The 25700-nt window shown below is 39.5% G+C and overlaps 1 protein-coding gene across 3 annotated transcripts in view; it reads right to left on the bottom strand.

The window, feature by feature from the left end:
• Positions 1 to 25700, bottom strand: part of LOC132911076 (putative polypeptide N-acetylgalactosaminyltransferase 9) — a 297826-nt gene that overhangs the window by 211033 nt on the left and 61093 nt on the right. For all 3 annotated transcript variants that reach the window (XM_060967466.1, XM_060967462.1, XM_060967465.1), the window contains one exon: positions 8702 to 8774. The gene's annotated coding sequence lies outside the window, so the exon portion shown is untranslated. The remainder of the gene's footprint in view (positions 1 to 8701; positions 8775 to 25700) is intronic.

Raw genomic sequence — 25700 nt, 5'->3', positions numbered from 1 at the left:
AGTGTAATAATCAGTTTAATAGCACGCTGTTCGAATGTTAAATCCAGTCAGTGAAGATGAATGATTATCCTTGCAACTGATAGAGAAAGAATTCATGGACGAGCCAGGTAGTTTAATTGATCATTTGATAGCGATCAGATTGATTGATTGCTTTCTCTCTTTATGGAAGAAGAGCAGTGCAAACGTCGCCAAAGGTAGGATAAATTGATTGCATGTGATTTTTATTCATTTGAAAGACTCGAAGGAACTGAGTATAAAAGCGAAAGATTGATGATGCTTACCTTCATCGACGTTCGAGTTATAATATAAAGGTACAATGGTGTCAATTCTTTACTCTATCGCGAAAGTAACCTATTCTGCCGTGTTTTAAAATCAAATGAAAATAGCATAGCGTGTTTAAAAAAGGAAGCATCTCGCAATTTCCGCGTTGGCTGAACAGACACGACTATCAGCCTGACTATTATCGAAGGCCCTGACAAGCCCTTCGAAAGGAGAATCGTCTTCGAAAATTGAGTTCACCGTTTTTAAGTTCCAACTGCACGCGTGTTTACGATAACGATCGTTTTTCCCTTTAGACCGTGCGAAAAATGCAGCATTGTAAAATGTATTTTTCTTACCGATGCGTTTGTTCCTGCATTTTTCATGAAACGTCACTACCTCTGCAAAATTTCTCTGCATGAAGGCATTTCTAAACATCCTACATTTTTAGATAAGAAAATATTTCGATAAAATTTGCATAAAATAGAACACGACTCTTTCAACGAAATCTTTGAAACGTATCTGGAAAAGATAAAGAAATTACTCTGCAATTATATTTATGCAGCGCGTTCGATAAGACGGAAGAATCCACTTTCTTTCGATCGAAGTAAGAAATACAGCGTTGTTAGGCAGCTCGCGACAAATGCAACGATCATAGTCATCTATTCGCATCAGTCGCTCCCGCCGAGTAAATTTGCCAGATGGGGGACAGGGCATCCGAATTTCATTTTTCTTCTTTCCTTCTTGGCGAGGCTCTTTCGTCCGATGCTGTCCTGGAAGCAGCGATCGAACGAGCCCTGGCTCTTACATCACTTTTATGTCCGTCATATTTCATGCTGGCCAAACGTTCCGACGAATGATGCATTATTTAGAACGCAATTCGGGGAGAGCCAAGCCGGGACCTCGTGGAACAAATGCGCGCGAAATGGGCCAAGAGCATCCGGCAGAATGTCGTTCCTCTTCCGGGCGATCGATCGACCTACAAGCTTAATTTCGCTACGAGTCCTCTCGCTCGAGAGACGACTCAAACTTCAAAACTCTCTACGAGATAGATCTCCGAGTGCCTCTCTAAAATTTCACGACGAACAATTCGTTTTTTCGATGAACGAATCGTGATAAAACATTAAACGTAGGTTTTTAAAATTCTTTAACGCTCGACTTTACATGCATTCCGCTAAGAAATTTGTCTTAAATTTTAGCCGATTGTGTCAATAAAACTGTAGAACAAAGTACGTTCGACCAATTGTGAGTGGAAATTATTCTTTATAATACTATAAATTAATTATCAATCGTTAGATTTCCTAGCCTTCAATTTTTCCTGCCGACTATCTTCCTCGCCAGAGAAAAAACCAAATTGAACGCTAATCCGACAAAATATCAGGGGCTTCGCCCACGAATATTTCGAATTATCACGAATATCCATTCTTTTTTGTTTCATTTCGTCTCGCCTCGAATAACTAACAATTCGGTTCTAGCTTTTTTAATCTACGTGTCAGCCACAAGCTTCGTATTGCTACGATAGAGGAGAAGAGAGGTAGAAACGGAAGAAGAAAATGTGGAAAACGTATGAATATCGCGCGGAGTGGGAGGTGCATTATTTAGATGCAATTTTTTTCGGAATCACCGACACGCGAATGAATGGGCACCGGGCAAACCGAAGTGAGAAGATTAATGCTTCGATCTGACAGCCAAGCACGAACTTTCAATCTGCAATCCGCGTTTCCTTTCACGTCCCCGCGTTTTACGTAGCAAATAATGTGAGCGACGCGGACAAACCGCGACGAGTTCATTGCAAAACTGTTCCTGGGCACCTACGGTTATCTACGATTCACGCGCTGCTGCATAGAGCTATGGGGTTTTCTCTGCGTGACAGGTGTGAAAAGAACGTGAGAAATTCTATTCGCAAAGGAGAACTTCGATTGTCAGTTAGGTTCGTGTCTGCAACTATTTCATTTCAATATATGGAGAAGGAACTTAACTTTATCGCTATTTTTAGCAGTCAAAAGTTTCTATGTATTATTCAACTGTGTATTATTAAATCATCGGGATCGATTCGTTGAACGAAGTGTCTGGAGAATAAATCTTAATTTTGGATCTTTTAATTATTCAGTTTTTCGATCTTCCAACTTTCGAATTTTTAAGGATCCATAATTCTTTAAAACACCATCCAATAAATCCTCCTCGACTCTTCAATTTAAACGACGTATCAATTCTTTAAATATCCTACTTGCTCATAGGTTAAAGAGAATCGTCGCAAGCGTTCCCCAAAACCGCTCAACAGACGAATTACTCTTGTGAATATCTAATTTTACATATATCTTCCCTTATGTCGTTAAGATTTTAAAGCTTCGATTCTTAACCCTTGAATTTAAATATCTTCGTCTCTCGAACCTCTAAAATCTTAATCATTCGGATGGTCTACTCGCCAAAAACCACTCTATCTCTGTCGTGTAATTTTAAATTGACGAACTACCCCGCGCACAGCTACTCCGTTTTCAACTGACACGAATATCAGAGACTAGCTCGACACAGCGTCCCCAATACCTTAATTGCGTCCCTCGACATTACTTGGGCTTTCTTCGTGCCTTATGCGTACACGGCCCTCCGAATTAGACGCTCCACCCCCGAGCCCATTAGTGTCGGTGGTTTAATTAACTGCCACGATAAATTGCCCTTCGACCATTCAGTTCGATAAATCCACTTACCAAGAACTTTACTTTCCATTCGACGCGTCTATCGTAGCAGGGAAACACCGATCGTCGTTATGAATAAAGTACAATGTAGCGGCGGTGACGTGTAACGCTGGCCGAGCCAACAGCTTTCATTTCGCAACGAGACGTGACGCAGGTGATTTAATGTCGCGCAATTGCTCGAAAATATCCGAGGTTAATAATTAGCGCGAATTAATTTATCGGTTGCTATTAATTAACCAGCCAGTCGACGAATAAGCTACGCCAACTGGCTGCTTATCGGAAACTAATTGATACGCCTTTTCAATCGGTCAACGGATATATTATCGTGTTCGAGGTTTCTGGGCTTCATGGGGAAATGGCAAAAGAATAGAAACATCGCGTCTCATTTAACTGGAATTTCAGGAAATTTGAGAGTAAGTAGCGGAAATTTATCTCATTAAGTTAGAAAGGGAAGAATGTTTCAGCGAAATAAGTAAAAATGGAGGTTTCGGTTAGCTGTTGGAAGCAAACGGCGAAGAAGTTCGTTGAAAATTTATTTTATAAATTTATTACAAAAAAGGAGTATCCAAAGTAATATAGGTATATAAGGCCCGTTGTGTAGTTGTATGCTTCGTTAATCCTCAGAACGCATAAAGACGCGTAAAATGTAAATAACTAATATGATTAATTAAGAGAAATTAACGATCCTTAGTTTGGCCTGTAAAAGGTTTTTGAAAATTATGAATAGGAAAAGATAGCCGAGTTGTGTGAATACGGTACAAGTTCATTAACGGGTAATTCCATACGATAACGCTATGGTGAGATAAAGATCGAGAGAGGCAGAGAATGGAACTACCTTTTCCCATAAAAGCGAAAGCACGTTGCTTCTGCTTCCTCTTTAAGCCATTTCTTGCTACCTCTGTGAAATTTTTTGCGATTATAATTATATTACGAGCTATATTTTCCAATCTAGTATTAGAGTATATCTATATGTTAAAAGGTAGCTAACGTTCATGGCAAGAATTATATGCCGTCACATCGATCTCATATTTAAATCATTATAATCGAAATAACAAATTTATAAATCTTGAAATCTCTAGACTCTTAGAGTTTTCAGTCCACGAAATGTATAACTGTGATAAATATCCTTTATTCTATTTGCAGATTATCGCAAACCGGAAGCGATTCGTAAGAGCCGAGAAGGGAACTATCTTCGTTAAAAGAAGCACCTATTCCCACGTGAACCCAATGAATAAGATGTCACGTACAATCTAACGACTACGCAGCGAAGGAAAGCTAAGAACCAGCGAGTGATAAAGAACATGGAACTCGTCAGTCATGTCGCATCACACTTACGGCTATCAGGGGCGCTTCTGTTCTCTTTCTTAATGCTGATAATATTTCAGAGACGAGACCGAAAGATATTGCAGGAATCGTCGAACACGATTGTCCGAATATCTGACGACGAGTTGCTCCAGGAATTAACCAAAGATCGTAAATTTTTCGTCTCGTGTTATTTACTTAATTCCATAACAAACTATGAATCCTAAGATACAATAAACTATAGAAACACGCAACGAGGCGTAGACTTCTCTTTTCTTATATCGACAAAAATATTCTAAACAATTTAATGTGTAACAAGATTTTAAAGTTACATTCATTCCATGAATTGAACAGATAGTGTATACTACAAACAGAGTGATGTTGCTAAAAATTAGTTAAATATATCTATTTGTATAGGAAACGCAGATTAGTAAAATTCATTGTAATTGAAGATTTGTCCAGGGCTTAAACGTACAGTTCCAAGAAAGGCGATGGATATTGCGGAAGTTTTGAACCAGACTGTACAACTTACCTGATATACTCAACACTATATTTAAAAAACGTAAACCATATGATAGGTTAACAAAGGCACGTTCAACGAGAAGAGCGGGTAATCAGGAAAAATTAACGATGTTTAATCGGCCACGACCGGGGAATACAAATCGTCAATTTCTTAGCGAGCAGGCCGGCGTGTCTTCTATAACGACAAATAATGGTTCGCGATCGATCATGTCTGGTCTGGGTTTTACAGACCTTTTAAGCGCGCACGTACCGCTGGCAGACGATACGAGGAGAAGTCTAATGAACTCGACGACGCGAGCGCTCTATCACTCTTTCCCAACCCATTCCTGGTCCTTTTTTCTTGCCACGCGAGCCCGCTACAAAAATCCTCGTCATCATGCAGATTTATGCCCGTGAAACGAAACTTTTTCGCACGTAGAACCAGAGCCAAACTTCTTAACCGATGGTAAAAACGTTATTAAATGACCGGTCGATTTTTCCGACGCTTTTTAACTCCAGCTTACAACTACTTCCACCCTCGCGTTCTCTTTTTTATTGCAATAAAAACGTTCTTATTGCTACACACTGCAATTGTTCTTTTTTTTTTATTCTTTTTATTTTTTTTTTTTTTTTTTTCGATGAAATATGGAAAACGAAGTAAATCCGAAAGTATCATCGTTCTATGGATGATTTATCGAAGTGAGAAGGCATAGGAATTTCCTACGCCGGAATAAACTTACGATGACAGCTTTCGTTTTTATCCTTCTGCGATAAGGGAGAGTGGAAATGACCCATTTTATTTTTATAAGATGTAAAACACCGTAGAATGATTTATGACGGATAAGACACTGTATGAATGTTACACGATGGATTATGTTCCCTTTTTACTTTGCTTTTTAGTCGCAGACACGCGAAACGACTGGCTTTATCTCATTTACAGTTATTATTAATTTATGAAAAATATTCAAATATGAACAATCTCGTCATCTTCTAATTTTCTCTTCTCTCTCCTTTTCTTTCTTTTTTTTTTTTTTTTGTTTTAAACAATGTAATAAGAGGTGTTTATTCTGTGGAAATTATACGAGATACATAGAGAGATATAGACCCTCATGCGATTATTTTACAGTGGACAAACTTGCGACTCTAATTTCCTCTTTCGCTTTAATAAAGTACGATGGAAACGATTTGTTTTACTTTTGTAAGAGTTATGCGAGGTGTAAAGAATTATAAGTTGGTTTATGATAGACGAAATCCATCTTGCGTGAAGGGAACAGGCTTTCGAGAGATCATTAATATTCATGCCAGCTGGATGAGGTATCTGTGTCGTGCTTTTTTCCCCTTGCACTCGACGCGTTATTTTTCCATAAAGGGATTACGCGAACGAATACTATTTACAGGTTTCTCGATTGCCGCCACACGGCAGAAAAGAGAAGGAGAACAACGTGATTTCCAACTCTCGCGTTTGATGAACGAGACATTCTGAATTTTGGATTTAACAGCGATTTTTATGCAGATTGGACCGAATTACTATGATAATGCGGTATTATAATTCCCATTTACATAATGTATTAACAATGCTTATAATAACCAGCTTGTTGTTTGCATCGTTCCCCTTTCGATGATGTTTCTTCCGATTTTATCGTCTCTAACGACTTTTAATTAACGTTTATTAGAAAGTTAATCTCGCGGATCGTGCTTTGACAATTTGTTTAATAACATGTTTCTCTACTTATTTTTATACCCTAAGCTTACCGACTGCTGCAAAACATCCGATTATTCGACCTCAAATTTAAAAATTCCTTCTCCAGTGTTTAATCACAGTACGTCGTATTTCCCGTAAATTTAAAGAAACATCCACTTGAAATATTTCTAATTTAATTTTCAAACTCATCTTTAATATCCTACCAAATATTCCAACCAAAAATATTTTGCCAATCTTCTCAAACGAACAAAAAAGTTATGGTCCGGGACGCTCGAATCGTTGTACTCCAGTTACTCTGAAATAGTTGTTCGCGATCCATCGACGCGATACCTCTACGTTAAACTGGTTTGATTCGAGCAATTAGAAACCGCAATTGCCACGCGGAACAACGCTGTCGCGAAACACTCAGGCTTATTCGTGCTGTACATACCCGAAATATGGCGCAACTTGGTCAAGATTCTGCGAAGATCGCGGGCTTGTTGGTTGTCGGCTATGGACAAAGGGAAATCCGCAAACTGAGGCCGGGGAATTTCATATCGTTGCCCCTTTGTTCACCGTAACAACCGCCGTTTGACTCACCCCTGCCAGAAACTTCCGGAGATCACAAACTTGGACGTGTAATTGTTTTAACGGTCCGATTCGTGACGTGTATCTTGATTGGAAGGAAACTATGAGACGAGTAGATTGGTCGAAACTACGCCAAAGTACGTCTTTATAGGAGCTTCAATTTTCCAAGTTCGCCAAATTCCGAGAATCGAATACGGCCATAGATGTCAGCCACTCGTCTACCGTGCGATGCTCGCGAACTTTGTTCCAAGAAGAACAAAAGAAACCGTAAGAAAATTTAGTATTCTCGTTGATTCATCGAAGAAAACGATTTACGTTTGATCGTGTAACGTACGTTCCCAACGCTATTCCGCGAGATTATTTAACAAAAGATATTCGCGGTGCCTTCAAACAATTTCAAACATCTTGACAGACACGAAGCAAAATGTGAATATAACTCGACGCAATACCAAGCGATCGTTTCTACTCGCCGCAGAGTTTTATCTCGACCCTTCAACCCTAACTGGAAGAGGAATACAAAAGAAAGGAGGAACTTAATCAGAATCTCTGAAAGAAGTATCCCTATCCATCCCCGTTAATCCCACGCGATCATTCCCCAAACAGCATTCTCTAAGCAGTATCCTTTCCCTGGCAGCATCCCCTGTATACAGACCGAGAAACTACCCTCGATTACCACCAAAGTCTACCCAGTAGGAACCATTTTCCAGTTTTTTCGCCCCGCAAACTACTTGATTTTGGGCTTACAAGCGGCTCGTTTATTTACAACGCGTCGCAGAGATACCCGGCGATACCTTCCCTTTTTTTCCCAGGGAAGCATTATTTAGAGGCGGCCACTTATATTCGCGGTTGCAACGAGTCAGCCATTATAATTCTCCGGAGGTAAATAACCACGGAGCTTACCCTCGTATCGCTCGTTTTCATAAATCGAGCCACGGGATCTTTGTACAAAAGGAACGGCGAACGTAGCGAGCAGAGGCTAGAAAGCAGCCAAGAGGAGGAGCCAGGGAACAGGGAGGAGGCTTGATAATGAAGCCACGAAGATACACGGAGGTATCGTGAAATAAATCCACAGCAACGAATGAATGATAAAGCACTGGAGGTGGGAGAGGCGATTCTCGAAGAACAGTAGTACAGTGTTATCGAAGTGAGAACGCGGCGACTAAGCAGAAATATAATGCTCCGCGCTAGTCTCTTGACCCTGCCATACAAGAGTGCTTAACGAACTGTAAATCATCCTCGAGAGCTTTGATGAAATGGTCCATTTGTAAGGCAACCCCGTCTTCAAAGAAGGACGAACTTCTTCGGGACTATGTTTGCAGACTGTGATGTTCGGGAAAGGGTTTCGAAGAACTACAAGTTCGGGAGACTGTGAAGAAATATGTAGAGCTGCTTATCGTGATTCTGAGAAAACTTTGCATTGTTAATTGCAATTGGATATCTTCAAGCGGAAAATCTACGCTTCGACGATCGAATAAATGAAACTGACGTCGTAAATTTAAAAGATGGAAAAATTCGTCGACCGATCTCGAGCGGTTGGATAGACAATCGTATCGAACTCTGTGAATAGAAATTCTTCGCTGAAATTTGAGAATTTCAGGAGGAATAAAAGAATGAGAAAAGAATCTTCTACTCGGAAGCCGGTACAATCAACTTCCCTCGGTGTACCACAAACACTTACCCTTTCACAACCGAAGCAGAACTTCCCTCTAGCGTAATTTTCTTTCCAACGAGGCTTCCTGACCGCTCGAATTCTGAAACATAAAAAAAGCGAGAGAACCGATTAGCCACGGTGAATACCAATTCCGTTCGTGATTTTATCGAAATTATTGCGTCTTTTCGTCTACCACGAACTAAGTTTCTCCCTGTTCGTACCGGTGGCTGTATTAAAAATTCAAAGATACCGTCGGGACGGTTAGGACGACCGAGAGAAGGAAAGAGAGAATTGAAAGAGAAATCGAACTTCTAACTCGGTTGCGGCGTCGACGAAAAACCACCCCTGACCTTCGAGCATCTCTAGAGACGATCGTTTCTTTCCTCTTTCATCCCGAAGGATTCTTTGCCTTTCCCTCTCGACAAGAAGTTTCATTCGTCTGCAACGCTTTCAGCCGCCTTCCCTTCGTAACTGGCAAAGAAATGTATTATATCGACCACCCCCCTCCGGAAATAGCGTGAGAAGTACGAACCCTTTCGGAAGAGTTCCTCTTCGGTTAGGTCTGTTTCGCGTTGCTATACACGCGTATAAGCTTGTGAGAGATGTTAGGAAAGCAACGAGAAGGTATGGTATCTTATTTAATCTTTCAAAGTTCAAACGAACGCCGTCAATCACGTAAAGAGAGTTGCGAAACTTGTTCCTCGTGCTTCGATTTGATCTAGTGGCCCATAGGTTTCTAAACCTCCATCTTTTCAAATATTCAAACATTCCATATTCGTTTCAAATTTTCAAACCTTCGAATATGTTTCAGTTCGTAATTCATAAAAAAGAGGAGCAATTTCAAAATTAAAATTGAAGTTAAAATTTCTTAATTTCGAAATTTAAAAGATTACCAAATTCCAAACGTGAAATGTAAATGTCTGTCTCGGAAATCTCATCGCATCAATTACGTACACTACCGAACGTGACTGGTTATGTCAGATGGAGAATTCGATTTTAATTGGAATTCCAGAGAATATTTTTCGAGGTGAAGGAACGAGAGAAAATATAGTTCTGGATAAAACGGATAAAAAAAAGATCAAGAGTCATAAAGACCAGCTTCGAAATAAGGAGAGTCGACGATTATCGACAGCTGTCGACGATATCTAGATTCTAAAAGACTCGAGTAGAAATCATCGATCATATATTACGGTAGAAGATACCAGAGATTCATAAAGTGACCCAGTTTTGAGCAATTGTGTTTCTTTCTTTCTCGGTACAGAATAAAATTTTACAACACGGCAAAGTCACATTTGAAGAATATTATATTGGAAGTCACGCAGAATCATTCCTTCGAATTCCAGAGCGATAAGAGTGTCTCTTTGTTCTTTACAACCTCGTAAGTCTTAACTTAAAGTAAGAAGAAAATTAAATTCATTTACATTTTACGCGTCATACATAACAATAAAAGAAACTTTATACAACTGCTCGCTGAAATCCTTAATTTTACTTTCAATTCAGATTTGCGTATCTTTTTTTGTATTCCGATTTCGTTAACTTAATAAATAGATCCTATCGTACAAGTTCAAATTTCTACAAATTATTATACAATGAAAATCATAAATATCCACTCCAATAAATCGTTTACAATACACCGAACGATATTTAGCGATTTATTCGTAAATTCTTTTATACCAAACAAATATAAATAATACCTATTTGATTCGAAGATGACAAGTATCTATGTTGCAAACCGAACCGACAAATTTCATCGGATGAAATATGTTTCGAAGAGTGTGTCACTGTTGATCGCGATTGAACTGTACAGTTTGTAATTCTACGCGATAAATCTTGCTTCCCATGGTAGACAAATTTTAACAAACGCAAATAATCGACTATTCTTTCGCATTAGCGCAAAACATTTCCGTGACAATATAGAATTTTCATTGCCTGTCCGTACAAACGGTTGCACGATTTCACTGTAACGATAAATAAAAATAATAATTTCCTTGTGTTTCTTTCTTTCTAAAATTTCTAAAATTTCGATACGTCGTTGTTTGCTCGAAATTAAAAAATAAACGACATTTTGCGACGGTTAACTTGATATATTCTTTACGCAGCTCGCTCGTCAAACGTCCAAAATTCAGAATTTTTAAATCAGAGTTTCGAAATTTGATTTATCTATATTAGCCATCTTCTAGGAATATTTTTGACGTGTATTTCACTAAATGGATTTCCGAAACTCGATCGAATATCCCGAACTAACGTTCCACGCAAACTGAACAATTCTGACAAATGAAATCTCGGTGCGATTCAATTACGACAACATTTGAAACTTATCAAAATCCAGCGAGTAGGAAGTGGTTCGCTAACGTAGAACGATCCGATAAAAATTAATTAGCTACCATGACCTTACTCGGCGAGGATAATCGCGCGTGTTGCACCTTTTTATCGTTCTTATGCACACGATAGGAAACGAGAAACCGTAACCCCGACGTCGCCGTTAAAACGACGTTCCTTCCACGTTCCATTGTTGCCAATCAAGCAACTTCTTCTAGTCGACGATAATTGAAACGAGCCACACCGGCGTCCAATAACGAATTTCAAAACGTGCACAATCGCGTGGTAATGACTACGGGAAAATGGATCTGTCGCAGTTGCAATTAACGTTACGTTACGATTAATATCGAGTCAACGAAGCATCCGCGCGTTTTCCACGAAATCGCGTTTAATCGAACCGAACTGGTGAAATATAGACGGTCTCTCGTCGATTCCAAGATTCTCGACCATTCTCGTGAAAACTCGCCCGTTCATTCGCGATCGTGGATCAACGTTTTCAGAAGAAGCATCCAAATGACAAATACCGTGCACGACATACGCAATTTTCATCGCGACACATAAAACTACGTGAACGTATTCTTCGCCCTTATTCCGAGGAATAACCGGAACCGTCTTTCTAAGGCATTATCCGAAAAACGCGACTAGAAAAGGAACAGGAGAGAAGACACCTCGACTTACGATTATCCAAATCGTCTCTAAACCGTCGTCTTCAAAATGAAGTCAACATTTCCATCTCGAGCGGAGACGGTTCTCTGGGAAATTTTTCACAGCTCGCTCACGTCTTCCATTAGGTTACTTGGCGGATAGTTCGGTTACGTGAGCTTTTGTGCGCGGCCGCGAATCTCACGGACCCGTCTACAGACACCCTCTATTACGTTTCACCGGGAAATTTCCCTTACAACATCGTACTTCGTTCGCCACGTCGCGTGTAACAGTGCCACTTTTCCTCCGCGCTTTGCCTGAAATTCACCTACCCGCACGCACACCCTTCGTAATTCGCCCGCGAAACTTTCTTGCGTTTCTACAGGCTACATGTAAATAAGCTGACTAGGGCGTGTGCGCGCGGAACACTCCGTGTACAGACGATTATTAAAACAGCCATTATACGCGTGCGTGACATTGTAGCCCGCGTGGAAACGAGAACGCAGATGGAAGACCATAGCAAACTCGAACGACGCTCTTACGTTTAATATACATAGCGTTCCGACTTTAATACGCTACAAGCGAAAATAAGAAAATAAGTTTTGAGCAAAGTTATCATCCTACGCTTTGTACTACACCGCGTTCATAACAGAGCCACGTTTGCCACTAGGCACGAAGTAGGCACGTGCCTAAGGCCCGCTGAAGAAAGAGACCCGGAGAAAGGTATTGGACAAACGCTGCATGAAATAAACAAATCCATTGTCTTTGATTTCGAAGTTTAATTGAAGGAATAAATACCGATAATGTTACTTATCGCAAAATAACAAGACGATCTGCTCGATCTTTTGCGGTAAGTGTCTTAAAAAAGAATTACGTTGACGTTGAAACAGCAGTAAACAGAGTATTCATAAGCGAAATTGAAAAGCCAATTGTTCGAGTAGAAATGGCTGCGTTATTTCATAAGCTGGATGAATTCAAATTTGCTGCAGTAATATATTCGGAGAATGCCTTTAAATAGAATAAATGCTGCTAGCAAATCGTTGCAATCATCCACATGTTTAATATGTACGATGGTATCGCTATATGGTAGCAACTTTATTAAAAATATCTGTAACAATTTCAAGGAGATTGAAAATCAAGCTGAAAATATCATTCCAATTAAATATAAAAAAAGCGCCGACTAACAAAACAAATATTTATCGATTACGAGAACGTATACTTAGGAGGCGAAGCTTTTAGAGCAAACATATTTTATACGGTTCATAGTAGAATAGAATCTGATTTATGCAGAAGAGGTGCTACGTAAAGGTACAAACAATAAATTTAAATTTATGTACTTACATATATATATATATATATATATATATTATAAACTTGTATCGAATGAATTTATAGGAAATAAATTCAAAGTGGAAACGAAACAATTTAATATATTAAGTAAGGCTGAGAGCACAGTCCTGGCTTCTGATAGATTGAATTTTACGATCGAAAAGAAAATGTTTCGCGTTAAATTCCGACTACCGTCCGATATAACATCAACCTCTCAATACCATTCCATCGTGTAACCATCTCATAACGCTTCGTTGAATTAAAAAACGAACCAAAAATATACAACGTTGGTAGGAATTCCCGTTCGCGAACAATTCGATGAATCGATAAGTCGAGGCTAACCAGGCGACTATGAAAAGATTTTATTCGCGAGCCTCGGCCTTTCAACTAGATGGACTTCGTTGGCCGAATTTATCGAGCAGGCCGTTCTTTTATGATGCATGAGATTTCCTCGATCTATGGATAATGGAACGGGAAATAAAGTGCGAACAATTCCGTCACTCCTTGTTCGCTTCGAGTCGCGACGTTCTCGCGCGAGCAAGTATGCACGCACGTGAGCTCGCACGCTCACGCAATCGTACATTGTTTGTGTGGCAAGTGCAGACGCGGGAAAATGCAAATCGGTGCATGAAACTGTGGGACAATCGGTTTAAAATTATACGATATAGGAAGCTGTAGCGCAGTTGAATCGTTTTAGGAGAGAACGCGTGTCAGGCGTGATATTTTCCCTTGTTTTCTTTTTACGAAAATGGAACGCGAAAACTGGATGACGGAGCACGTGAAACTTTTGAAAGATTTTGGACGACAGTGAAACGATAGCGCGATATGAAATAAAATGGAATTTTGGCGGACGGAAGATATACCTGCGTTTTCTATCACTTTAATTGATATTTTGGGAAAAATAATACTTAAAAGTTGAACTATTGAAGTTTTGGACAAATTGACGCTATATCGTACAGTGTAAGATAAAATGAAGGTTTGCCTCGTCTTCGTTGATTTTTGGCGTTAATTTTCCGAATGATTGAACTCCGATCCGACTCAGTTTCAATTCAATTAGATCGTAATGTTATCCTATTCTCTTCGTCTGTAGTTAATTGGTGAAATTAATATCGCGATAGATCGTAGCCAGTATCCTACTGGTTACATATTGCGTGATTGCAAAATAACAAATAGTTGAGGTAGTCAACAGAATGTAATTTCTCGCAATTAAGATGATACCTGGATGGATGATATTGTGTGCAAACGCAATATAAAACCGCAGTTTTCAAAAAGGTGAGCAAAAATATCACGTATTAATCACTTCCAAGTGATTTTCCTCCCATAATAATCTTACGAAAGTAGTCAATTAAAAGTAATTAATTAAAAAGTGGGAGTTACTGCTTCCTTTATCGATTGTAATTAATTTCAAACCGTAAATGTGCACGCGATCCTAGTAAATGTGCACATCGGAATCCTTAATTTTCTCGGAGCCTGACAAGCCGCCTGCGCCGCTACGAAATCAATTAAGTGGTAATCTACCGGCACATCAAATAAATTTAATCACTGTCGGGCGTCGACAGAATCCCGGAATTCCATTCGTCAGTGTCGCAAAGTCAACTTTGCCACGGTTACAACGAAATAGCGTCATAAACGAGCATCGATAACGAGCACAATTAATTAGCGCGATTTTTTGCCTCTTACAGTCGTCGAGTGAGCTCGGAACCTACATCGATCTGTTGCAAATACCAGGCTGTGTACCATTTTTCTTTCTCTTTTCTTCTTTTTTTTTTTTTTTTTTTTTTTTTTTTAATTTCTCATCGCGCTATGAAAGTTTCTGATTCAAAGATGAGCCGGTTAGCAAGTTAAAGGGAAAGAATTTCCATCGATCAATGACTCAATTAGGACGACCAGGTACAGGTGAAACGATTCGTTACTGGTTAAATTACACAGGTGTCCGATCGGTAGTGGCAGGTTAGAGATAAGAAAATCGCGTGAAGAGGCAAATTGGAGGATCAGCCAGGCGAACATAATACGCGCAATTCGCATAATGCACACGTATCGGTAATAAGAAGTGGTCTTGGCAATTAGCGTCGAATAATTAAAGGGTCGTTAATCCCTTTACGGGCGGCTACGCTAAAATACATCGAGCCGGGGAGAGGTAGAAGAGGAAAGCAAGTCCAGAAATCTTGGAAGACTGGTCGAGGCTTGGCTCGAAATTGTAGAAACTATCGATCGTTTCGGGAACTACGTCTTAATTCTTGCCAGCGTTTCTACGCGGAATGCAATAATCGTACGTTAAACGCGACACGGCTCGCCATATAATTAATGCCATGTGAGAGGCGAGTGTCGCGTTACAATGCATTCGCAATGTCGTTGAAGCACCGTAATTACCGTGAGTTTGTCTTGCCTCCCCTGACAACAAGCCCTGACAAAGAAATATAGCAAAAACGTTACACTTTTTCGAGAGAAGGGGGGACGGGGGTTTGCAGCGTGGTTTGTTTCAAGTTCTGGGACTTGTTTTTTCACTGCGACAAATGGTCGTGGAAAGAGAGGTAGCTAAGTGAGACGCATAACGGTAATAACATTTGCTAATATTGGTTAAGTGAGATATATCGCGTAGTAATGATATTTGGTTGCATTATACTTATATCATGTAACGTGCATATTTTTCCAAATTAAGCAATAGCTACGGTATACCTTTGGGAGTTAATAATTTTATAAAGTTTCTAAATTTATACTACATCTTGTGCCGTTGTGAATTGTTACCTGTCTTTCTTAAATTTTTCTGTCTAGCCATACTGTCCGTTATTTCATAATATTCCCATTACTCGTAATATTTCGAAATAATCGAACCTATGAAATGAAGGAAGACAAAGATTTCAGAGATATCGAAGACTAACCTGCAGTCGGGTCTCTCTGGTACTTACCACGCGGTACAATTCCTTGGATCGATATTAAAAGCCGCGTGGCGCTAAATATCACGAGACAAAGGCATGCAAATGTTCGCGAGGATAACAAGTGCGAGGGGAACGTAGGGGACTGGGTTCGATGCGCGAGAAAGCGCGAACGCAACCGGTGCTTTTATTTTCGTAAATTATTTTAACCGTGTGTGTGCAGCATGCGCGAGCCTACGTTTTACAAACAGCAAAAAGTGAACGAGAACAAAAGAAGCACGGAGGAAGAAGAGGACCGAGGAAAAAAAAGGGACTCGTGCACTCGTTACCGCTGGACGAACATATGAAAAATGCATGACGCCGGAAGGATCGTTATGCTAATTCGTTCGACGCCGCGGCAGTTTCGTGTACAAACTTGCTAGCCACGTCTACACACACGCGTGCAACACCATCGATCGTAATTAAACCTGTCCATCAGATTTCCATCGGGCGGCTGCTCGATTTCCACTTTCATCGTGTGTCACTTCACCGCTGTCACGGTGTCAGAAAGGGGGTTTCGCTAAGTTAGCTCCAAGGGTAGCTTCTAATAATAACCATATTCTATGTATGCGGAGGGTAGAACTTAATGGTGAAATGGGAAATTTTGCTGAAATTGTTTTGATCGATATCTCTGGGTTAATGTTTCTTAGAATTTCGTGAATTCTGATGCGTCTCGGTGATATGACAGCGAGTGACGGTTTCAATTAACCAATACAAATATAACGAGGAAGAATACTTTTTGAGCTATAACGATCTTTACGTTATTATCTAAAGTTCTGGAAAATTTTCACTAATATCGTTGAAAAAATCGAACATCGATGTAATGGCCGAAGGTTAACTTAACCTGAACGTTTGCTTCCAGAAAGGTAATAAACTTGACCAGGATTTTTCAATCCTACTTTCCTAAAGACTAGAACAGATGATAATGAATCGGTATAAAAGTAAATTGAGCGTACCGCGTGCATTTTTAATTACATTCCTCGAGCCTCGATGATGAATCTTGATGAATGTATAAATTACTGGAATGCATGAGCGCGCAAGCATGCTTTGAGATGCTTTAACACTATATGATTCTGTAATCACTATTAAAGCACTGCTTTTATTTTTATATCTTAATTATGCTTCTAGCTACGGATATTTAATATTCTCCTGTGGAACGAAACATCTCCACTTTGTTACCACATTCGTTAAACAAAAACATTTAACAGTAGTACTTGGTTTGCGTGGCTAATGACGTTTGATCTTTCTACCAAATTCTCTGTGACCGACGCCGTAACTATCATATATTTACGGTATATTTGATAATGTACGTATGTACAGATAATATATCGATACGAATCGTGTACTTTATTCGCCGATGGTTCCGTCGAACATCATTCCGGTTCGACTAAATTCGCGATTTTCTTACACGTATCTACTGAAAGATAAATTTCAATCCGAAGACACGTCGCGTTCCGATATTCCACCAGAAACCAGCACTTTGTCTGTATTCACTCGTACGTAAAGCACAAAACCGAGCTACTTATACCGTGATTTTACAAATCTCCCCTCAGTATCTGTAATCCACAGTGCGTTTAATATTCATACATTCAAACGAAGATACGTAGAGCCATCATTACCCGACGATTACTATATCCCTGGAAATTTCACCGGCGTTAAAATTCGACCGAATGCGTTCTGATTCAACCGAAATATTAACAACATCGATAGGGAATATTTCACAACTACGGCTCAATTTATAGATAAAGCGCTAATTGATGAAATTTGTCTAACCAACATGCGCGCATGGGCCATATATAGAGCTCACTAAAGTTACCAAAAGTTGAAAAAATTAATACCAAGCGAGGAACATACAAGAAATTAAGAATGTATTTATTTTTAAACTATGGATCTTCCGACCTACTTATTAAATATATCGTAACACGTTATCCTATTTTGGACCTCTAATGAATAAACTAATTGTTTCAAGCATCGCGGATAATCTATACTATGTTCCAATGCGGATTAAACATTTAAAGAGCTGAATATAAATTTGTATAAACTACGGTATACAGGATATTGCAATTCAGGAACGCTACATAAACTGCAATAAAACCGTGCAACTAATCCACACAGATCTAACGTACTTTCCTTTTACCATATTGTCTTTTTGCGCGTTCGAACAATAGTAAGATCGGAAAATGAAAATTCGACCGCAGTAGAATTAACAAGTAGCTTAACCATGAGCTGGCGATGTTCTTGCGATTGTGGAACTCTATCCATCCCGATGCATACGGAAATTGGGTCGAAGCGGAAGCCAAACGTCGACCACGACGCGGAGGTCAACGAGAGAAAGTTAGTAGAATCGGTGTGTGCTTTGGTCGAGTCAGTAGAATGGATACGGTTGCCGGGAAAATCTGCGAAAATCAGGTAAACGGAGACGGATAATAACTGTTGAACCATCGAATCCAGCGGAACTGTTCTCCGGAATAATAAACGAGCCGAAATTTCCGAGGGAATCATCCAGAATTCGTTCGACGAACGTACATAACTTCTAGTTTTAGTAAGGCGATTTTCTAGCAGCTCCCCCAACACGAACCCAGCCCCAAACGATCCTCGCATCTCCGATAATTGTACGAACTGTGTTAAGCGGCAGATGGTAAGTCGGATTATCGGGGAAAACTTTATGCATCCCTACGTACGGGGAAGAAATATTCATACGTTCGTGACGAGGGTTTCGCCGGAAGAAGGTGAAGATCCTAACGTTAATCCGACGACGCGGTCGTGAGATCCTTTGTTAGTGTTTATCGAGATTATGAGGAGCCCAGCGATTTTGCGTTGGAAAATGACCGTAAAGCGGTATAAATAAAATATCTTGTTACTCGTAACTACCGTAGAAAGTTCGTTAAATAACGTCGTGTTGGCTGCGGATAAAATGATAATATTATATAAGAGAGTAAAATGAAAGAAAAGTGTTTCGGAAGTTTGGCCAGACCAGAAGGTTCGCCAGTCCACCGAGAAAGGTTACGTACGATATAATAGGAGATGAAAGAAATAAATGGCAGATAGCCTGGAATACGACTGGAATGTAAAATAAATAAGAAACGACCAAGAAATATCTTAAACAACGAATGAAAAAGCACGGATGAACGTCGATAGAGGAAATTATTCGAATATAATTTTTCTAGTTTCTGATATGCGAAGGGATCCGGCACTGCGGATGACAGTAATGAAAGGGCAAAGTTTGCGGGTCTGAGGCAATATAGAAAATCAGGATGGATTATCCGACAAGAAGACGACGCTGCTTTTCCGTGTGCTCAGCAAAGAAACGCGGGAAATATGCGGGGGATGCGAAAAGTTGTGGTACGATAGGAAGGAGGAGAGGAGAAAGCTGGTCGGCTCTTGTAAGCACGAAGAAGAATCGATGTTCGCCAACAAAGTGGTAATGCCGAGCCATCTGCTATTCGCCGGATATCAGCAGCCAACCAGTCGAGCAGAAGAAAATCGCAAAAGGGAAGAGGAAGAACAAATTCTAATGAATTTTTACGTTCCCTATTCGTCGTTTACTTAACGTTCCTAGAAAAGACGGGTTTGAAATTTTAATAGTAGCGAGAAGATTTCGGTTCTAATAAATTTACGTAAAATAAGATATGTTAGAAGACCAATATTTAATTTAATATTCGGAATACTTTAATTATTTCTGAGACACGCGTAGGATCTTTCAAGTTTCTTACAACCAATTTTACAGATTATATTAATAAAAATATAATTTCTAAATCTTAATAGGAAGTTACAATTGTTTGTAAAAGCTGTAACATCTTGACGAATTTTTAGATAATGTTTTTCGAAAGTCGAAGAACGAAATATCATCGGATAAGGAAACTCCGATGCTGTTGTTGCATTCTAAACGCGGTAGGATCAACGATTTTACAGTTAACAGGCTATGCTGTAACGTTAACAACATTTGATCTCGTCACGGATAATTCCCTCGTTATCGGTGTATCAAGCATTGTGCGTTTCGCTCTCTTCCTCCCACTCGTCGCGGGGATCGTTCTGTTACTAGAAATTCGAATATTAATGTGGACAAACGGGCAGCAGATTCGCGCTGAGCGTGAATCCAACTCCCCTTCTAATTCCAAAGCTTAATCCAATCTGCATGCAATTGTCAACGAGGCCGCACTACCGTCGAGCTGCTTGATTTTAATTAAACCCAATGCAGATTAAATCTAGGCAGTAAACACGCCACCGGCTCGGAGACAGATTAGAAACTCACCCTGCCCGCATAAATTAATAACGATCGGTGTCGATGCCTGTTCAACTTGAACTGTATCGAGCGATTAACCCATCAAAAGGGTAACAAAGGATCCCATACCGTTGAATTTACTTGAAATCTTTGTTTTCTGGTGGTGATTTGATTAAAAATCCTCATTGGTCATTTAAGTCAAATTTTATGGAAATATCGTGGATGACAGGTAATAAATCTAAATGACGAATATGCGGTTGCTACAATACGAATTTTGCTGCATCTATGGAAAATTTCACGAGACGAAAATGCGCATAATATGCAGAGATATATAAAATATCCAAAATACGGCGCTATACAATATTTAATAGACAAAACGATTCTCTGCCTAAGTTTTATTTTATTAATTACATTCGTAAAGATATAAGTTTGTATAAATGTTCGCGGTTCAACGACGACTATATGGTATATAATTACAATGGAATAACCGACTGTACGAAAATGCAAATTACAATCCAAGCGTTTTATCCTCCGCGCAGAGGAATGCTACGAATAACTCGAACAACCGCTCCACCAAGTAAACTGAAAAATAATCCACAAAATAATCCACGAAAACTACTCTTTGTAAGGAATGTTGCTTTTAACAAATGCGGTGATACCTTTGAATCGTTATGGGTCGCCGAATCCTACGATAATCGAGTAAAGCTGAACGATCCGCGGAGCGTAGCACGAATACCGTACATTTGCATCAATTGTTCCAACAGTAAGGGCAACCGCGAGGCAAACGCAAACTTCAAGTATAAGCCGTATAGTTGGCGAAGTTTGAAGTTCCCCCCAGGGAGGTAAACTAATTAAGAAGGATTCGAGATAATTAATTCGTATGCCGGACGTTTGTTTCTGCTTCAAGAATACCGCTAATATTACGCGCGGCGATCAGACGCCCTTCGCGGATTAAGCAGCCGTCTACCAAGCGACACGACGAGAGTTCCAACGAGAATATTTCGACCGTGCGGTATCCGGTTCCGGTCCCCTAATGAAACTTGCAACGATTAAACCACCTCCGAAGAGTAACTTAAAACTGGACACGTTCCAGTCCACGGGCTGTAGCTGCGGAAGTAAACTCGTGAATCGTCTTCGGCGAAACGTGACCCCATTATAGTCAACGACGAAGTCGTCAACGATGCATTAAACGACCCAGCTAAGATCCCCGGATTCGAAGACGTAAATAGAGCAGTGAGATGGTTAGGGGATTCTGATTCTAGCGATTGTGGCACGAAACGTCGGTACGTAGTGTTATAACCGTAATTATGCGTTAGGTGATTGAGAAGAGATCTTAGGGTGGTAGGATAGGTAGCGACTATTTTCATTCTCACTGTGAATGTAGCAACCGATTGGAAATAAGAAATCTCGAGTATAATAATTTTGATACAATTTTGCGAATAAACAAAAAATTTTGACAAGAACGTCACGAATGATCGCGAAATTGTCCAGCCAAAATTATATAATTTAAGGAAACAACTAAGTAACTGTTTCCGTTTCTATCACGACGGACAATGAAAATTGTTGGAAAATTAATTTTCAAGCGTTGCATGTCGATTGTAACGAGAGTTTACGATGTACGAAGCAACAACAAGTTTGTAGATCTTTTCAAAGAAGATAATAACATAGCGGAGGGAGAGCACGAGTTTAAAAGCACGAGTTTGAAAGCACGAGTACTATGTAGTTTGTGTTGCGATATCACCTATAATGTGCTTTTTAAACTTCATCAAGGGAAACAAAGATTACATCTATATCGCCATTTGAAAATACCAGGTTATCTGACTTATTGTTACTTCCTGCTAGAGAGCACAAAGATTAATTCCGTAACAGTGTTCACGTTGAAAACAACTTATTAATATTTCTTACAGCTTGGAAACTTACCGTTCCTGTAAATACTTTTGGCTTACAAATATTAACAAGCAGTAAGCTGCACTTAATTACTAGTTTATATGCTTGACATTCTCTATTATCAGAAAATAATTTATTTTTTCAAAAATTTCTTTTAATTATAACTTTAAACTTATAAAACGCTTCCCATCGTAAACTTTAATTAATTTTTCAGTTTATACGTAGCCTGTTGTTCCACTATGCCTCGAAATTGCTTCTAAATGTTCTAAAGAAACTCTTTTCCATAATATACGACAAAAAATGTATATTACAAAATTTAAGTTGCATAATAAATATTCCTTTGAAAGTTGTTAATTAATATTCGAGTCGACTGCATATCGCCAGCCGGTCTTACAACTTTTTTATCCTATTTCTTACACTTTCCTCGACGTGCTGCCTTAAATTTGTTACCGTATAAACACGCACTTTTTTAATTTGCATTCGTAACACGCACTGATATCATCGATTATGAATATGTATCCCCTCGATAAGCAGAACGGTTCTGTCCATTTTAATTAATGAATGGAGTTTCCTTTTGCTTTTATCCGTAGTAACAATTTGTTCCTTATCGTTATCGGATATCGTTAGAAAAAATCCAATCTATTTTTCATTTTTCCGCTTATACGCTTACGATCATGTGCCTGGAGTATATCAGGCAAAATGTATACGCTTTAACGAAGGCTATTATCAATCAGTGCAATAGCGAGCTTTATACTACGACAGAAGTAGTTCCAAAGATAAAAATTCATAAGCTTACGGCCTGTTTCCAAGGAAGTGAACAGAAACAACAAAATTCAAAGCCCCGTACTTTCTAAATCAATTCGAAGCCAACAAAATCGTGACGCAGCAAGCCCCTAATTTCACGTGCATTAGATATTTCATTCTAAAAAAAAATTCCTGGCATTGACGTCAAGAGATGATCGATTCACCGCGGAATGACCCGATACTATAGCTTTCTCATGATCGAAGTTACAATTATCGTAATATTGCTATTTCAAAACTGCTGTACGGCGAGAAACATATGCAATTAACACAAAATTCAATGTGGATTGTTATTAAAGTCTTGATAAATTGTTAAAAATATAAAACAAATATAAATCAATTTTAATTAATTTCTGCACCAATGTTAAAACGTTACCAATATTAAAATTGGTTTCCGTATCCGGAAGAGATGCTCCGAGCCTATTAAAATTAACCAATTTCGGACGAAATTTCCCTCGTCCCACAAACAACGAAAAATTCCCATCAAGAAAGAACTGCCCAATCTTTCCTAACAAGCATGCACAATGGACCCCTGTCCGTTCAACTATACCGTATCCTTATCGTCCGAAAGCGGCTGCCTCGTAATTGCTAGGACTGTAAGTAGCTAATAGTATTAGCACGCCAGGTTTCCCTGGTCCCGGCAACAATTAAGCTGAAAGGCACGTCGAGTCTTTCAGCAAGATGAGTAGATTAGCTTGTTAGTTTAGCTGCCGCGTTATACGCGATACACTTTCCCTCCCCCCTCCCATTGCCGATGTTTTCGCGGACGAACCACGTTTCCGTGTTTTCGCCGCGAGTTTCGCGTACCTTCGGCTTCAACAAAAATAAAGGGAGGAATAGATTCGACCATCGCGTCGACGACAGTGTTGTTACGCGCGAATAATCAGCCTGGACGAAAACAATGCGAATCGGGCGACGTGAATTCTGCAGGAACGCGGTCATTAGAGTGATCTCAGAAGCGGAGAATTCGTCATGTTGACCACGGCTCTCGTACTCGAGTTCGAAACGTGTAAATAACGCGAAGTTTCTCCGTACACGGCTCTTTCGATTTCACTCGTGCAAATACGCTTTATGTAAATTAAACGTTGCCATTTAAACGCGTTTGAAATGCCTTGGATTTTATATATTCTTGATTAAGACTCGTGTGATTTGCTTTGTGGCTTCAAGATTAGAGAAATCATTTTTTAGTGATTTTCTTGACGTATTATTTTTTCACGCAGCTTGTAAATTTATTGACAAATTATTTAGAATTTGTTCGTTGCATGATTCGTAGAAATTCGACCGAGTTCGATGAATATCTGCGGGAAATTTGTTCAAGGATAGATGGTATTATCCGAAAGTCTGGCGTCATTCGATGCAGCCAGCATAATGACGCACGAAACGCTGGAAAAAGAAAGGCTGGAAATCGACCTCCGAATGACGATAACGACTGGCGGTATAGGAAGTTCCTACTCAGACATTAATAACCAGCGGAATCTCTTTTTCTCCAGGCAACGATCGTTCTCACTCGTGGTCGTTTTTTAAAAAGTTTATCGTTATTGCGACCAACGAATTGCCTGTATTATCTACAGGGCTACGATTAGGGGTACAACTCGATAGTAAGTATCTTACACGTGAAATATTCAGAAAAATTGACGAATTAAAAGTGTATTTGCACGTTGTGTAAAAATATGATATACAGATTTTATTTAGAGAAAGGTGAATCAATTAAGCAAGTTAATAAAATCCACCTTTTTCTTTTATTCGAAATTTTATCTTTCCTATTTAAAACACTTCCTACCGTATTAAAGAACGTGCGCATCTATTATGATTTCTAATTGTTGCTTTAGCAACTGCAATCAGTTTCGAAGCGTGACTCGAAAAGTGAAAAATCTAGTCATTTACTGATAATCTTCGTGCTTCCTTAAACATTATTAAATGCTTCCTGTTTTTTTATTCGTACAAATTTCCTCGATAAAAGGACGGAAGTAACATAGTGCGAATGATCGCTGTCGTAATCTTTCCCTGCTTAAACCGAGAGAATTTCAAAGACAGCAATCAAGAAATTATCATAAAATTTATAAATTCGGAGAAGGAAGTTTACAACGATAAAGAGTAGCAAACGTAGCTTGAAATAACGTGGAAAGAGGGAAACATAAAGGACGAAACCGCCCACACCGTCAAAACCCTTTAAGCGAATGCAGTACGATGTCGAAATAATCATAAGAGAGCCGAGTTTCTCGCAATGTCCGGATATTTCACCTACCATTTGCCCCGTAAAAATCATCATATTTCCAAGCATACTCGCGCTGTCGCGAATCATGAGGTGGCGAGGAAGAATAAAAAAAAAAAAAAAAAGAGGAGAAAAGGAATCCCTGGAACGGAAACTTCATCGTTTCGTCGAGCTTTTCGCTCGGCCTGGAAAACGAGCGAACCATCGAAGAAGGGAATAGCGGGAATTAGAGCGAACGAAAGAAAAGGGGCCGATGGAACTCATTTATTTTACGTGCCGAGACCTTCCGAACGCTTTAATGCTTTCTCTAAACAAACTTGCTCGCTTTTGAAGCGGCTCTGTTACCTATTTAAACACACCATTCGCCGTTTTGCACGGGGAACGTTCTTGTAATTAAAACGATCTTCCGATACGTGGAACGGCAAGACTTTGGTCCAAATGTACTTTGTTCGTACAAGCTCGCGTTGAGTTGGCTATTTGTGCCGGGATCCACGACTTCCTGTTTATACCGTTGAATAGGAAAATTAGCTATTTTCTGTCGTCGCTCCAGATCCAAATAGCTCGGTATGAAAGTTTAAAAATCTATCATTTCGCCCGCAATATCTCGCGTCCCGCGTAAAATACTACCTATCAATCTAAAACGCAATCACCAGCGCAGGTTACATCACTTTGAAATAGACGGAAGAAAAAACGAGACATAAA

This window comes from Bombus pascuorum, chromosome 10, assembly GCF_905332965.1.
Source record: "Bombus pascuorum chromosome 10, iyBomPasc1.1, whole genome shotgun sequence".
Classification (NCBI taxonomy): Eukaryota; Metazoa; Arthropoda; class Insecta; order Hymenoptera; family Apidae; genus Bombus; species Bombus pascuorum.
Note: the sequence above shows the minus strand (reverse complement) of the source record. Positions and strands in the feature narration are given on the sequence as shown.